The 12,644-nt window shown below is 37.5% G+C and overlaps 1 protein-coding gene across 1 annotated transcript in view; it reads right to left on the bottom strand.

Annotated features, from left to right (window-relative positions):
- CAMKMT (calmodulin-lysine N-methyltransferase) overlaps positions 1 to 12,644 on the bottom strand; it is a 501,359-nt gene that overhangs the window by 454,448 nt on the left and 34,267 nt on the right.

Raw genomic sequence — 12,644 nt, 5'->3', positions numbered from 1 at the left:
ACAGTCTTCTTTTCTTTATTCCCTAGGGCAATCAGCCTAAGACCCTGCCAAGGGATGCTTTCTCTATATTATTATTATTTTAAAGCATCTTTCTCTATTATTCAGAAGAGATCCCGAGTCTTCTATTGAGAATTCCTAGATATTAAACTCTGGTTGGAGTTCCATTGATTCCTCGAGGAAAATGCCCAGGAAAAAACTGGATGATGACTTTGTTACTCAATTATTTGGGAATGTTAACCCCAAACTGTATTTTAACACACCATGATCTTTAGAAAAACCTGGAAAGACTTGTATGGTCTGATGCTGAGTGAAATGAGCAGAACCAAGAGAACGTTGTACACAACGTTGTGTGATGACTAATATTGATAAACTTACCCCTTCCCAGCAATACAAGAATCTAAGACATCTCCAGAAGCCTCGTGATGGAAAATGCTATCCACAACCAAAGAAAGAACTATGAAAGTTGAATTGCTATTTTTTTTCTCTTCTGTGGAGTTCTGTTTCCTCTTTCTGATGGTTGCTCCTATTGGTTTTAATTTTTACTTACACCACTAATGTGAAAATATGTTTAACAGGAATGTAAATCTATAGCCTATATCAGATTGTGTGCTGTCTTGGGAAGGGTAGTGGGGAGGAAGGGGGAGAAAAATTTTAAACTCAAAAGCATATGGAAGTGATTACTGATAAATCAAAATAAATTAATAAAATAAAAAATTTTTTTAAAAAACAAAAAAACATACTATGATCTTTTCCTTGTTCAAGATTCCTATAAATCTTACCTAAAATTATCTTGGCAGGGTAATGTCAGAGGGCATGTGGGTCCTATGCCAGTTTGGACATTAGCTTAATGATAAAAAAAAATTTAATTGTTTCTGGCAGATTTGTGCTCATAAAAAAGAAAAAAAAATTTCCTCAACATCACTTATGATCTTTCTTTTGGAATATTCCCTTCTTTGAGGTATCCTGAAAATCAATTAGTGAATGACTTTAAAATCGCGTCACCTCTAACATGGATTTCTTTTGAACACTTTGTAGCCACGCCCAGCCATTTTCTCCAATTTTCTTTTCTTAATTGCTATTTGAGTTACCTCCTACAGGTACTTAAGAGTTGATCCAATTGTTTCCCTAATTAGGGTCTGTCCTCCTGTATTTACCTTTCTTTGTATGCTCAGTGCCTGTGCCTTATAACTGATTAATAAATGCTTGTTATTGATGAATTGATAACCTTTAGTAACATCCTACTCTGACTACACACCACTAGACAAAATTCATTTCTGTATGCTAAGGTCATTATTTATTACTACTTCAAGTTCTTTCTTCCACTCTCAATTCTTACTACTTAAGATCTACAATATCAACTCTAAGTTCCATTTTCTCCCCATTTTAGATAAATAATCTTCAACCATTCAAAAGGTTATTTAATATTACTAGCACTAAGGAAGATATCTTGTGCTAAAAATTGGAGGCATTTCAAATAGATTCTATTATATGTTTAAAGAAGAGAGGAATTATCTGTATTGAAACAAAGATATGATCTACCTTTTACTAGAGAAGGACTGACATTCAAATATTTGAATGAACGTGTTCTCATCAGTATGGGCATTCCCTCTAGCAACAGAAATCCATAATGCACTCACACCTGTTCATCCTCTACCACTCTTGCCCATGTCCTCCCATGAGTTTACTCAAGGGACACATACTCAATGTGCTGGGCCCTTCCTTGTTTTCTCGTGACTGCAAAGATACCAAGGGAGTAAGCAAGCTATCCCTTGGTTATCCCTCATTTTCTCCATGTCCTCATCTTATTTTTCGCTCATACATTTTCTTTTTTTAACCATTCAGGAATTATTTTCATCTTTCGTCTTTAAAACATCTTCATTTCCAATTATGTTCCTCCCCTATTCTCTATTTAAAAAGCTGTATCTTATAACAAAGAATAACAAAGAGATTTAAAAAAAAACTGGTTTGGCAAAACTAACCCTCACATCAATTAAATCTGACAATATATGTGCAATGCTCCACACCCATGGTACCTAACCTCTCTGCAAATAAGGGAGAGATACATTTTCACATCTCTTCTCTAAGGTCAAGCTTATTTATTATAATGACAGTACTAAGTTTTGGTTTTGCTCTATCCACTTACTGAAGTTGTGTCTATTATTTTCCTGGTTTTGCTCTTTGTCTATAACCTTTGAGCATTTATCTACTGGGAAATGGCTCTTGGTCTAATATAGCTGCATAACTGGAATTTTCTCTGGAGGGGCAGGGGGGATAGAGGACCTATAATTATACTGGTATTGGGAACTCCTAAAAGGTTAGTCAGTCAGTCAGCTAGTATTCATTGTCTACTCTGTTGCCAGGCATCATGCTAAGCATTGAGGATATTTGAAACAAAACAGTATCAACAACAGTCCCTGACCTCAAGAATACATAGTGGGCGTGGGGGAGGCAGAAAGGAAACAACATGAAAACAACTTAAATAACACTAGTAACAACTAGCATTTATACAGCATTTTAAAGTCTGCAAAGCATTTTACAAATATTAATTGATTTTATCACTGTAGCAATCATGGGAAGTAAATGCTATTATTATCCCCATTTTACAGATGAGGACACTGAGGCAAATAGAGATTGAGTGACTTGTCCAGGGTCACACATATCTGAGGCAGAATTTGAAATCTGGTCTTGCTGACCCTAGGTCCAGAAACTCCATCCACTGCACCACCTAATGGTACAAACAAGATACATAAAGGATAAATTTGGGAGAAATCTTAGCAGGAAGGCACTAAAATTAGAGAGGGCCAGAAAAGATGTTGCAGGCAGTAGGTCTTCAGAAGAAACTTGAAGGAAACTAGGGAAGCCTGGAGGCCAAGCTGAAGAGAGAATTCCGGGTATGTGAGACAGTTCAAGGAGTACCACAGAGGCCAGGACCCCTGGATTACAGAGTATGTGGTGGGGACTAAGATGTAATATGACTGAAAAGTCGCTTGGGGTGGGGAACAGGTTATGAAGGACTTTAAAAGCCAAACAGAGGGATTTCTATTTGCTCCTAGAAGAAACAGGGGGTCAATGGAGTTTATCGAATAGGAGGAAGATATGATCAGACCCTGAACTTTTGGAAGATTAGTTTGACACCTGCATGAAAGATGGATTGGAAGCGGGGAGAGATTTACAGCTGGGAGACCCACCAGCAGGCTACTGCCATAGTCTGGGCACTGGGTGGTGAGCAGCTGCACCAAAATGGTGGCAGTGTCCCAGGAGAGAAGGGGGCGTGTGTGATAGAAAACTGACTGAATGTAAGGGGTGAGAGCGTACAGGAGGACGACATCCAGGTTGAGTCTAGGTGCCTAGGAAGACAAGGGCACCCTCAGGAGCATCAGGAAGTTAAGATGAGGGAAGGGTTTGGGGGAATCATAATGACATCAGCTTTAGCCACGCTGAGTTTAAGATGTCTACAAGTCATCCACTTCAAGATGGCTGATGGGCAGCTAAAAGATGCAGGCCTAGAAGTCAGGAGAGAGGCTAGGGCAGGACAAATGGGAGGTCAGAGAGTCGTCTCCACTTAACACAAATTTGCACCTGCTCTGCACTTTATAACCTTAGAAAGTTGCCTGGAACACCGAGAGATTAAGCAACTTACCCAAGGGTCTCATAGCCAGCACAGGGCTGAGTCAAGACTTGAACTCAACTCTTCCTGAGTACAAAGGCAGGTCTCCATTTATGATGCTATGCTGCTTCTCTGTATGTATTATTTCTCTATAAATCTTGAACATCAGATCTTCTGTTCATGCCTTTCTTTCAGGACACCCTTTACACCACTTCTTTATAATTCCTTGTTTGTAATTGTTTGTAATATGTTACAGCATGCTCACACCCACAGGCACGTTTTACCATTGCCTCTTGGGTGATACTCAAACTCAATTCTTTGCAAGTTGCACTGTTCCCAACTCTCAACCACACACCACCACAAGTTTTCATATTAAAAAGATGTCCCGTTTTAGGTAGAAACACATGGCGACACCCTCTTGGAGGAGCATTTTTAAGCTAGCATTTTGCTCTACTGAACCAATTTTTAACAGTCTACAAAAAGTAATACAGTGCGATCTTGTATTTTCTACATCTTTTAGCCAATGGTATGATGGAAAAGATATGGAATATCACTTGAGAAATAGTGTGCCTACTCCCTACTAATATCTGTGATGAAAGTTCGCCTCCACACCATAATGAGGCACAAGAGTAGAGAGAGCTTTAGTGGAGGTGGAAAAGATTACAGATTTTATATCAGTATTCTTTGGCACATGACTAATACTGTCAGCAACAGCAGCACTGTCAAATATCAAGAACAACTGATGATATCTAACACCCACGCCCACACAGTCGTCATCCCCCCCTCCATGATGCCTTATTTTAAATAGAGCTTTATTTTAAAATGAATTCCACCTGTCTTCAAAAACCATTGCTCCTTTCACAGGAACAGTGTCATCAAGTGAGTAAGCTATGCTCACATCATGAGATGTGACTCTGATTCCCAATTTGGTGACTTAGGGTCTACCTTGCCTGATATGGGACTAAAATGAAAATCCCCCTAAAGCCTAGGTGGATGAGGAGAAAGAAGGAAGGGGTAAAATACATCAAGAAGCTGCACATAACCAGACCAAATTCTCAGAAACCTTTTGTAACCTGATACTAGAAATAAGGACCACTGGGAGAATGTGATGATCAGTTAAGGTTAGGAGCCAGAGCCAGAGCTGAAAGACCCCATCCAGCCTTTAGGGTGGAAGGTTCCTATGGTAGGGATGCTTAACCTGAGGTCCATAGACTCCCAAGGAATCCACAGACAGATTTCAGGGGGACCAAGTTCAAATCCAGCCTCAGATACTAGCTTTGTGACCCTGGACAAGTCACTGCATCTCTGTCTTACTTTCCTCATCTGTAAAATGAGGTTAATAATAGAACGTCTACCTCCCAGGGTTGTTGTGAGGATCAAATGAAGTAATGTTTGTAAATTGCTTAGCACACTGCCTGGCACATAGTTAGCACTGCATAAATGTTAGTTATTATTATTAGCTTTTATATACATACATTTACATATTTTTCCTTGACAATTGGATTTCAACATAACTGGTTTCCTTTGTAATCCTATGTATTTTATTTTGTGAATTTTAAAAACATGATTCTGAAGTGTCCACAGCCTTCACCAGACTGCCAGAGGGATTCATGACATACAAAAAGGTTAAGAACCTTTATCTATGGTGTTGGAGCTACATTTGATTAGAACCAACCTTACGGGCTTTTTTTCCTGACAACCTTTTAAATCACCTAGTCTCAACATCCTGGCTTAAGTGCTCACTCACCTTCTTGATACAGGACTAGAATTACTTGATTCCTGACTATTACCTAGAGATGTTCAAAGATTAATATGGTAATGTGCATAACACGTTGTGAGCTCTTTGGAGAAAAGTGCCATGTGAAAACAAGGGGTCCTAAGATTTGTTGGCTAGTAAAATGTCTAGACGCTCGACTTCACAGTGATGGCCTAAAGAATTTAAGAGTTAGGATTTCAGTGTTAAAAGTTCAAATACTGGAATCACAAAATTAATGAAGCATTTTAAAATCTTAAAAAGTAAAAACCAGAAAGGCACATATTTCCACAAGTATCCTCATCTTGTGATTTCAAGGCTATTAAGCACAAATAACATTATTCTTGATATTGGCAGGGAGATTGACCTTCAATTAAAATTCTCAATTCAGTTATCTTGCTAGTTGACTACCTGTTCACATAAAAACACGTTTATTTGGACGTGAGACAAATATAGATTTTTTTTCAGATCTCCCTTTCATTAGCTATGCAACAGTCTTGAAACAAGTTAAGAAATTCAAAGCTCAAATTCCCAGAACTATCCTAAATCAATCATATTATAAGCTTAGAGAGCACAAAACTATGTTGAATGCAAAAAGATCAGAAACAGTCACTAGAAGATGCTGCTTCAGATGATAAAACTTACATTATTTGGTTTTTAAATAAATTTCCTTATCATCTGAAAAAGAGAATTCTAGGAACAGAAAATAACTACTGCTATTTCCTCAACACTCTTCCACCTTCATCCCATTCCTTAGCACTGAGAAAAAATTTTAACAACCAGTTACTCCGACAGGCCACTTGGAAAATAAACCACTGTTATCTATGATGCAGATAAAAAGGGGGTGACCTGCCAAGGTCAATGACTAGAACCAGAAAAAGAACAGATTATCAACAAATCCACAAATTTGAGCTGCAACAGCAGCTCTGAATTCTGATTCACAGTTAAATTATTTCAAAATATCTCTGGAGACAATTTAAACTCTCTGTCACTGAAAGGCTCAGGTACCTTATGCTGTAAATTTGAGTCATCTTGAAATAACAGCAGTATTTTTCATTAAACAGAAATACAAGGAATGCTACCACATAAGTCATACTAGCAACGGAAAAGCGCAAATGAAGTAATAATTTTTCCAAACTGTGATGAAATATTTTTCTAAATTTATAAAGACCAGGTAATGACAATGAACGGAACAAAATCCAAATTTAGATCAGCTAAGCCCTGATAAGAATCATATTTCAGGACAGCTAGGTGGCGCAGTGGATAGAGCACTGGCCCTGAAGTCAGGAGGACCTGAATTCAAGTCTGGCCTCAGACCAAACACTTGACACTTACTAGCTGTGTGACTCTGGGCAAGTCACTTGACCCAATTGCCTTAAAAAAAAAAAGAATAGTATTTCAAAGGGCATTCAGAATAAGCAGAGAAAAACCACAGGAAGTAATTTCTTTGAGCAGAGAGGTAAAGACAAGGGAACAAGGAAGAGAGGCCCACAAACACATGGGAGCCAGGTAAAATCTGCAGCAGTGCTTACACAACGTGGCCATGTCCCTTGCTACCGGTGCACACGAGTGTGATACATTACGGTAGCACAGGGGCTGCAAGCGCCCCCCTTGCCAATAAAAGGGGTCATCCCTTACTTTTCCCTAGGTAGCCTGATGGCATCTCCTTCCAAGCATGATGAGTCAGTAGCAACCGCAATCTCTCCATATAACAATTCAGGTATCTCTGAGCTACCCACAGACACTTACAAAGAAAGCAGTGGATTCCCAAGCAATTTCTCTTGGCCCAGAGCCATTTCCACTAAACTGAAGGTGAACAAGAAAAGAAAAAAGGTTTTCAAAATAAGTTTTATTTTCTACAATTGTTCATTTAAACACATATATAGCTCAGAGCCATGTGCAAAAAGCAAAAAAAAAGGGAAAATAATCATTCTAAGTAGGAACAATCAATACCTTAGAAAAACAAATGAATTTGAATAATTCATTTATATTGGCAATATTTTACTATAATAAAGTCAGATGTGTAATTTTTTATTTAAAAAGTTTTACTGATGTTCTTTTTAAAAATATTGCTCACTTTCCAACAACTCCTTACCTCCCCAACTCAAACCCCTCCCCCACAACAGAACCATCTCTTACAACAAAGTGCAATTAAGAAAACCTATCTACATATTAGCCACAGAGGCCTCATTCCACACCTGTGCAGTCTCCTCCCTTTCCGCTGAACAGCAGGAAGCAAACTTCTCTGAAGTCATGTTTAGTCACTGCATTGATCAAAACTGATTCTTTTTAAAACATAAACAGGAAATGGGGAAATATCAGGAAGTTTCATTTATTTTCCAAAAATGAAACAAAAAATACAAACCTATATACACATATTTGCATATGAACATATATGGATAGGCCCCCCAAAAAGCTTGTTTATAATTTCTAGTTTCTTAGAAGTTAAAATGAAATAAATATTTAATAAGGATCTCTAATTTATGACCAATTTTGCTTCAATGGTTTTTGTTTCATCCCCCCATGAGAATTCAAGCTCCTTACTGTTCCATTTTTGTCTCTATAACCCCTGCACCTAATTCTGTGACAGACACATAGTAGGCATGTAATAAAAGCTTACTGAATTGAACTGAAAATTGAATGTTAAAATGTACATTGAGCTCTGTAACATTAATGAGTCATTGCTGGTTTTTTCCCACTTTATTTTTATATTTATATTTCTAGCAGTTACAAAAGTTTTTTTTTAATCCCATTTTTCTTTACTTATTAGGAATTCAGACATGACCCCCAGAGCATAGCTCTGAAGCTGAAAGGTCCCTCAGAGGTCATCTGGTCATCTCTCTCCTCTTATGGCTGAGGAAACTGAGTTACACAATAATATAAAAAGTAATTCCTAAAATAAAGGGATAATTTAAGATCTGATTTTTGTCTTTTTTGTTTTTGAGCAGCAGCCTGACTTCCAATGTCCCACTTGAATTACCATTTGGAAGCAGATATTCTAATACAGAGCTTATAAGCATGTTTTACATTTCATGAAACGAACAAAACCAAAAGCATTTCTATGTTGGGGCTAAACCAAGTAATTCACTAAATATAAGAACTTTATTGGGGCTGAACCAAATAATTTACTAAATATACATACTTTTTCCAGAAAAGAAATATACACTTAACAATAAAGGGCTTTTTTTAATCACTTGAAGACAAAATTAACCCCCCAAAAAACAACAACAACAACAAAATGCACAAGCTTATGGTACAATGGAAAGAACATAGAGCATGGAGTCAGAGAACCTGCATGTCAATACAGTCTCTGACACTTAATATCCATCTCTGTGGCAAAACGTCTGTGGTTCTCAGTTAACTCTGCTGCTAAATCAGAGAGCTAGGATTAGGAGGCCTCTGTGGTACCTTCTACTTCCAGCTCTATTGCCCTACTCCACACCCCCCTCCCCAAAAAACCAACTAAACCAACAAAAAACTAAAAAATCCAGTAAGAATGTCATTTTTAATGGGAGCTTCAGTTAATAGACGTATTTTCTAAATGTAATTCGCAGGTATCTCCATAAAAGACTTCACTATGCATTAAAATGGCATCATTCAGCTAACTTGGTCACCCTCAGCCATAAACATTTTATTTTACATTGTGAAAGTTTAAAAGTTACGGTTTCTGGGTTAACAGTTGGTCAGTGAAACAGAACTGAAACTGTATCGCCCTCTGCTGGTTAGCTGAGATACTGAACCAATAGCCTCCCACTGACTGCCACAAAAATCTCCAGGCATAAAAGGAAAATCAACGAAAATGCAAAATTATTTCTTCAAACATAGTTAATTTTATATGTTGGCATGGCTTGGCTTAAGTTATAAGTAAAATTATCAAGTTATAAAATAAAATAAAATTTTACAACCAACCATCATCAATATAATTTTATATATTTATAATTTACATGCACCAAATTTAAAATTTATATGCACCAAACACCAAAGTAGATTTTCCTTCTTAAAAGTAAAAATACAAGCTTTTTTGATAAAATTACATGAAATGGTATGTTCCCAAAAGATTTGGTGCTTAATCATTGGTGACTATGGACAAGTTATTTAATTTCTGAGCCTCAATTTCCTCATCAGTAAAATGGAGATAAGGGCGGAGTGAGGTTAGGCATATTTGTAATCCCTGCTGCTTGGGAGGACTGAGCAGCAGCAGGCTAAGGCGATCAGGTGCCAGCACTAATTCTGCTATCAATAAGAGCAGAAGGGCCACCAGAATGCCCAAGGAGGGGCAAACCAGGCCAGGTCAGAAATGGAACAGGCCAGTGCTGTAGTCTCAGCTAAGATCCCATCTTCTACAAGAAGCCTTTCCTGATCGACCTTCATGCTAGTGCCTTCCCTCTGGTGACAACAGAGATTTTCAGTTTCACATACAATCCCCTTTTTCTTGTTTTATTTGATGTTTGTTAGGTTTGAAAGAAAAGAAAAATGTAAGCTCTCTCCTTATGTAGTAATTCAAAGAGCTGTTGTTTCATCAGCATCCTCCAACAGATTGCTATCCCTGTAAAACTTTTAAAATTTTCTGTAGCCTAAAGATGTTTTCTTATTGTATTTGAAATAATATTATTCTATACTTGGTATACATAAAATCTAATTATTACAATTTACTCATGGCATATGAGGCCTTACAAGTTTATCATTAAAACATAAGACCTCTTAGTTTCATAAGGCGAAAAAAATACATCTGATTCCCAAGTTCTTAGGTTATATTATTTATCAAACGATTGTTTTAAAGGAAGTTTTGAGGGTGAGGAGAGTAATGACTATAGTCAGCCTTTTGATGGCAGTGATAAAACATTCACAGGGTAATAGAATCCATAGATCTAAATCTATGGACCTCAGAGGTCATCTAATCTAACTCACTCTTTATATCGATAAGGAACAAGGCCCACCCAGAGGTGAATTTGTGTGAAGTCACAAAAGTAATAAACATCACAGGTAGGATTTGAACCTATGTTCTCTGACTTTGGAGCAGGGGCTCCTCACCTTTTCTGTGGCATGAAGCGTATTCTTGGAGCTGTGTCTTTAAATGCATAAAATAATCTCACATGATTACAAAGAAAACCAATTATATTAAAATATAATTTTCAAATATTTTTGAAAAAGTCAAGCCTACAGACCCATGGTTAAGACTTGTCCCTACTCCAGAACCAGTATTCTTAAACCAACTATGCTGAAATAAAATTTGCAAAAAAAAAAAAAGTTAAAAACCAAGTCTACAGATCCATGGTTAAGATGTTCCTGACTCCAGAGCCAGTATTCTTTCCAATTGATCCCAATGCCTAAATATACTGATAAGAGCTGCTCTAAACTTCTTAATTTTAAAAGCACTGGGGGGGAAAGGGAGAGATTAAGATGTTATGACATTATTATTCTTTTACTATTAGTGAAAGCTATATGTTATCATCAGAGTAGATAAAGTATTTGTGTATGGAAAAATTCTATTTCTAGCCTGAACAATTATTGACCAACTTCAAAATACAGGAAAGTGAATGGAATTGGCAATCTATCATTAAAAATGTGATCATTCATTGGCGGCCTGCATCCTCAGGGCCGAGGTAGAGAATGGGGGAGGGAGATTCTCGAAAAGCCATTAAGAAATATGAGGAGAATATGAGGACAGTTCTCAGAGAAAATTAGAATAAGAGGAAAAGAGTCCAAGCTTTAACTAAAGGGACAAGCAGACTTCAGCAACTTCTAGAGAGCAGTATCCTCAGGCTAGCACTTGGGACACAAAACCAGTAAAGATATCTAAGAAAAAAATGGAAGAAAAAAAGATCCAAGCCAAGATGAGAAATGGAAACAAGCGTCCCTTGGAAGATATGCCGGCAAACGTGTGACTATGTGATGGGCACCTTAAGAATTCTGCCCTCTGTAAATTCATCTATTTTTACATGTCCTCACTCCTCCCAGATACCCCTCCACTTTTAAGTTATCCAATAAAGTTCCTGTTTAAAAAAAACTTTGTGCTGGATCAAATAAGGAAAGAAGAGATTGGTCTATTATAACCAGCCCCAGAGAACTAAGGAAAGCAGACTACCCCGTAGATGCTGCCAGGGTGAGAAAGAGACCTTGGGTGTCGCCTTTTAGAACACAAAGAAAACTCATCTCACTGCTTGGATAATTTCTTTATAGGAAGATGCTCCAGAAAATGTTACCTCCAGGAAATTATCACTTTGTGGTCACTGCCACAAATAATGCCCCAAACTCCTTATTTATATTTTATATAATGCTGCCAGCTAGTGGTCCTATCTTATATTGAAATATTGGCAGTAGCATTTCACAGTTACTTCAACTTCTCTGCTGTCTACACTCTCTGCTGCATGGTCCTTCCTGACCTATAGAAAGGTGAGTTTGTTTGATAAATCCTATTTACCAAAGAGCAAGAAGAAACCTTGCTGTTCCTGCCTCACCCCCAAAAGGGGCATATATCTAACAGGAACACAATTGTGACGCTACCAAAAAGCAAGATTGTGCTCTCATATTACATCATAAATTGAACATTCTACAGTATCCTACCAAATGGTCTTCATTCAACCTGAGAAGAGCAAAACACTTGAAGTTAAATATTTTTGACCATTTGCAGAGAACTTTACAGAGAAAAAGTCACAAATACTTTTCTTCACAAGAACAAGTCCCTCCAATAGTGTTTGACGTAATGAGAAGCAGCCTATGGGTAAAAATTTTGGGAAAAAAAAATTACACAGATTGTCATTACTTTGTGTAAATGTATTATTTCATTATTTTTTATGCCAGCTGAAAGAGCTCTCTCTCTCTTCAAATTCCCCATGAGGCACTTGTAATGTAATAGAAAGAGCAATGGATTGGGGATCATTAGCCCGGGGTTCAGATCCTGGATCTTTTATTGGCTAGTTTGTTATCTTGGTCAAATCCCTTCAATTCTGTGACTTGGTTTCCTCATCTACAAAATGTGAGTAATTCCTATAACTGTCTCACAGGGTTGTGAGTAAAACAATCAATTAAGCAACAAGCATTTACTAAATACCTACTGTATATCAGGCATTGTGCTCAAAAAGCACTCTGTAAACCTGAAGTTGCTATTAAAATGCCTAAGTAAAATAACTGATTGCAGCACATTGTCTTTGAACTTAGCACCTCTTGCCCTATGATATGTTTATTTACGTCTATATCATCTTCTCCTCTTCCCCACTGCCACCTTTACCCCATTAGAGTGGAAGCCACTCAAGGGCAAGGACTGTTTCTGCTCCCATCTTGTAT

This window comes from Phascolarctos cinereus, unplaced genomic scaffold, assembly GCF_003287225.1.
Source record: "Phascolarctos cinereus isolate Bilbo 61053 unplaced genomic scaffold, phaCin_HiC Scaffold_2;HRSCAF=192, whole genome shotgun sequence".
Lineage (NCBI taxonomy): Eukaryota > Metazoa > Chordata > Mammalia > Diprotodontia > Phascolarctidae > Phascolarctos > Phascolarctos cinereus.
Note: the sequence above shows the minus strand (reverse complement) of the source record. Positions and strands in the feature narration are given on the sequence as shown.